This window comes from Plodia interpunctella, chromosome 9 (assembly GCF_027563975.2).
Source record: "Plodia interpunctella isolate USDA-ARS_2022_Savannah chromosome 9, ilPloInte3.2, whole genome shotgun sequence".
NCBI classification, from domain to species: domain Eukaryota; kingdom Metazoa; phylum Arthropoda; class Insecta; order Lepidoptera; family Pyralidae; genus Plodia; species Plodia interpunctella.
The window spans coordinates 759730-764931 of NC_071302.1; the positions used below are offsets into that span (position 1 = coordinate 759730).

General features: G+C 33.2%; 1 long non-coding RNA gene across 1 annotated transcript; it reads left to right on the top strand.

The window, feature by feature from the left end:
- Positions 1 to 478: 478 nt before the first annotated feature.
- Positions 479 to 3963, top strand: LOC128672489 (uncharacterized). The gene is made up of 3 exons (XR_008404976.1): positions 479 to 816; positions 2130 to 2366; positions 3802 to 3963. It is a non-coding gene; the product is annotated as an uncharacterized LOC128672489 (long non-coding RNA).
- Positions 3964 to 5202: the final 1239 nt, after the last annotated feature.

Sequence of the window (5202 nt, forward strand, 5' to 3'; positions counted from 1 at the left end):
GCTTAAAACCGGAGATACTTCTCAAAAGTGAACTTCGAGTTTTGCAACTCACGGCTAGATACGGTATCAAAACGTGACGAATTAACATTTAAAAAATTAAGTGTGGAAAATTTACACATACTTTTTTTTTAGTGACGAATTTACTTTGTGGCAAATGTACAACGACCCATCTATATTTAATCTTGATTTACGATTGATCTGTGAAACTAACTCACCGAAATGGCGTAAGTACAATGATTTTTCCTTCGATATATATTACGTATTTTTAAATTGTTCTGTTATTATTATGATAGGCATGACCTGATGGTGCACCCAGGAACGGCTCCAGATTTGGGAACTTCTCAACGGTTTCTAGTCACACATTGATTGCAATAAGATCTCTCTGACAACATTAAAAGCTTGTGCCAATATTTTTCATTTTAAAATACATTTTTGTAAAAAAAGTTATTGTACTTAGGTATTTCAAATATAAGTTAAATTTCGATGGTTTAAAATTGAAACCTTACGAAACTTGCCACACGATAACTGATATATTTTCTATTAAATATAGATATATCGTCTGAACTCATAGATATGAGTTTAGGTGATTTAGGAGATAAGATAAACGAACACGCGGCCGAATCCCTCGTACGAAATAATTGCTAGCTACCGACTTGATAAACATGATGTATTGCGTTCTAAAACAACAATATATCTTTTACGTTTCATTTGTACTTTATTTTTATAGCAATAGAATTCAAATTAATGTCATTTAAGTAGAGAATAATTTAGTGGTTTATATAAACAGGGTGTGAGCGATATTTTCAGCGGTTATAGGTATGTACCTATTCCTTTCTTGTCATTTGGTCGGTTGATCCGTACATCCTGGTGGTTCCTGAAAGAGATGGCGTATATTTTCTTCTTTTTCTATTTTATTTCATTTGAGAAACAACCAGTCTCAAGTGTCTTATTATCACTGATGTAGGATTTTATTAAAGTCGATTGACATCCGTCATTCATGTTTTCTACGACTGCCGACATTCTAGGTCAATGTCCGACGTGAGACTTGTTAGCTGAGGAGCAACAACGGCATTCACTAGGAGAGAAGGAGAGGGTTAACGTCAGGCAGACAGCCGATCGAAAAGTGACAGCCAAATCAATTTCAAAGTTTTCTTACGAAAATCCTATCCCGCACATAAAAACCTTGTTGATGATAGGAGAGAGGAGTTAAAGTCTTCTTCTTGACCTTTTTCCCGGTCTTGTGTGATCGCCACACTATATCAACTCTTCATATTTTAACTCTGAACTTTGCGAAGGAAGGGATTCCTTCGCAAAGTCCACCTCTTTGGTTTCCTCTATTCCTGATCGTCCATTTTATGTATATTATAATCGGCACTCGGATCAAAATCATAACCTGTTTTGATATACCTTTTGACTATGTACATTATGTACTTTTATATATTATTACAAAAAAACATTTTAAGAAACAATAATGGTAAGCCGATCTGGCATGATAGGGACCAACACTGTTCAAATGAGTTTCTTTCGGCATTTCTTCTCAGCAGTGGTCGTTCCGAAATGTCAGTAGTTTGTAGCTTGTGAGAAATAACTATAAATATAAAAATTGACTATACATATATTAAATTGATTGATAAAGTGCCTGTGAAGGTCTAATTTCTGAATAAATGATTTGAATTTGAATTTAGCGTATTTTTTGTTTATTTAGGCACATCAACAAAAAAAAAACGAAACATTCCCAATTAACATATTAAAAACTTAATATAAGTGTTTACGTTAATGAAAGACATGCACAACATTCTATAATTATTATTTTATTTGAGAATACATTTTAATAAACATTACATATTTACATATTATTTGTTTTAATAAAATAAAAAGATCAAGACTACTAAAAACATTACCCTCCCTGTTGAGCATAGGCAGTCGAAAATAAACATCAAGATTTTAAAATCTAAGCGCACAATCAAGCATCGCGCCGCTTACACGTCGTTACCTACTGATAGAGTATCACAGATCGCTGATAGGCTATCAGCTGGAAATATCCACTGTATCTGTGACGTCACGTGTTTACCTGTCTATCATTAACCGATTTCAGAATTTTGCGGTACTTGAATATGTGATTTTTACAGTGATATGTTCAACAAGCATGAATCAACCGTGGAAGATAGAAGATAGAAGAACTGTTGATATTCAATTGATGTAGGTCCCTAATAAACAACTTTCATACAGTTTTGTCAACCAAAAATATATCCTACTAATATAAGAAAGATATTTGTAAAGACAACGACACAAAAAACAATACATCAAGACATAGTAACAGAAAAAGACAAGGAGACATTACAGGTCTGTGTTGCAGCAATATAAAGGTACGCATCACCCAGAGGAGTGATACACTAGTTTTGTCTGTGACTGACTGGATCAAAATCTAGCCAAAGACAAAAAAGAAACACCTAGAGGTAACCAATGAAGACTGACCTAATAATAATATAAATGCGAAAGTTTGTGTAAAAAATGCGTGTGATATTTGAGACTGAATTATGTACCAAAAATCTACTCGAAGGATAAACTCTAAAATAATCTCTACCGAAGAGGAGCCTGGAGCTTACAGCTCCTATATCAAAGCTTAGGCAAAAAAAATTCAAAGTGCGCCATTTTGTCTAAACGTGTCGGCGGCGGCAGCAGGTTAAAGTCAACGTCAAACTGACTGGTGGCTAACTGGTCACCCTAAGCTGTAAGGTTAATTGCGTTAAGTAATATTGCACTTTATTATGAATTATGCTAATTAGAATAAATATGATTTAAAACATTTAAAAAGTTTTTTGTTTTAAAAAGTTATTGTTTTTTTATCTAATAAAAGAAATTCATATATGAAAATGAATAATTTGAAATATACGTACAGTCCAACAAAAAGGCGTAAAAAATACGTACATAAAAAGTAAATTAGTTGAGAGAAAGTGGAAGTTTCGAGAGACCGAAGAAACATGTAAAACTCCTGAGTGTTTCACCGGTCTCAGCTCAGCTGAATGTGATAATCGATAGCGTAATACATTAGATAGAATATGTCTCATACTCGCGTGTTCCCAGTTACTTTCGGAGCTGCAACGCCCCAAAACCCCGATTAGATAAATGTCTATGAAACAAAAATTTGAAATCTGTCACAAAAATGTTAAATTCAAAGAATCGGCTGAAATTTTATGCCGTCTATTATTCTCGACTAAATATATTGTTTTTTTTATTGTTAATATTTTATAGTATTTTTTGGATGTACTTAATTAATATATTATCATTTATGTAACTATTTATTTATTCTCGTTAACATTTCATTAAAGAAAATAATAATATTCTTTACGCAGATATCTTGACGTACCGTTCCTAAAATAATAATATACTACATTCCATTCTAGTTTTGCCATTGGAATTTTCAATTTACTTAACATAAACGATCCAAATCTTGCCACGTAGGCAGATATCTGATAATATGGATAAGATAAAAAAAAAAACATGTATTTTATATTATAACAAGGATATTGTTAGCGACCAACACACATTGCGTAGGATGGTGATGAAATATTATTATATCGAAGATTACTTAAATAGATTTAGTATGCGTTGGCGCAAACTTAAGCGACTGAAAATAACAGATTTTACTCAAAGAAAACATTTTCCATCACTTATGATAAACAAGACTGGGCACTACGACATGCAGTCTAAGATTCTAAAATAAAAGACAGACTTCAATTCATTTTAATTACTCAACACATATTTATATTACAAAAATATGAGAATTACGATTTGTTGCAGCTAGGAAGTCTTGGTCGCATTGGACGCATCACTCAGGCAGGAGTGAACCGGAATAGCGAGAGAACTATTTCGCCTCGCCAGAAACAGATAAACACAAAAACATGTGAAATGCGAGTTAAAATTCTCTTTAGACCAAGCTTTACCTGTGTTTTTTCCAGTCAAGCAAGACATGATGCAGAGAGAGAAAATATGATTCATAAACATAACATCTCTTTATGTCAATAGAAAATATTATAAAGTGCAATAGTGACAAAACGATATTTTTTGTATGCTTTAACTTTTTTATAATAACCATAGATTAGTCAGTTAGTCTTTTCTAGTGATGTTTATCTGTCCGTTTCTCATCTGAGCGTTGTCCTTGCGCAGCTGTTAAGCGTCGGAGCCCAGGGTCCGCTGTCTCCCTCTATCTTGTGACGTTTATCATAATGAGCTATCGGTTGACGCACTTCCGGTCGCACGAGAACAAGGTCAAAGACCTTTGGAAAAGCAAAATTATATCACTATTACCTAAGTAAACTCAACTTTTCCATTCAAGTGACCTTAAAGAGAAGGAAATACCTACTTAGATCCACATATTCTGTCTAAGACTGACAGAACGCTCAAGAGCTACATTGTATACTTATAGCTTATGTATGCTAAAGTAGAAATATTTATCTAATTGTTACTATTGGAATAAATAAGGCTACAACAGCATACTTAAAGTTGTTTAACGTTAGGAAGATCGTAAAATTACAGACGAATATTGATGTAAGGTGCTAAGTAAAAATTGTTAAATGAAATAAACATTCTTTTCTTTCATTTTTAATTTTCAAAATTAAAATGTTTCTTTTTTGTGCGGACTCGGACCATAACAGCGCAGCGAACACCGAAATTACGCGAAGGTGAAAAATATATCTCTCTCATTTTTTATTTCATTTACCCAATCGACTATTATAGTTTACGACATGTCTTATGTGTTTACCCAATCATCCAGAATAGTTTACGAGGGACCCCCATGCTCTCAGCTTCCCACCTGATGTTCCCACGTTACTCTTTATGGCCCATGGCACAAAGCCGCCGCTGTGTGATAACAGATAAGGATGTTTGTCTGTTTGTCTATTGATTCCTACAAAACAATCAGCTCTTGAGATAATCTTGGTAACGGTAGTTAGAAGGTTAGATACTAATGCAAGTACTAAACAAGTATAATTTGAAGCCGTTATTATTCAAACTTTATTGCTCAAAAATATGTTTTGTAAAAGTACATGAGGCGGACGTATTGTTAAAAGTTTCATATAACGAATGTATGTAATACTTACATATAAATATTTAAATAAAAATAATACTCCGTTAATTATTTTTACCCAAGCACGCAAGTTTGTATTGTATTAAGCGGATTATAGGCAGTTTTGTTTCACACTA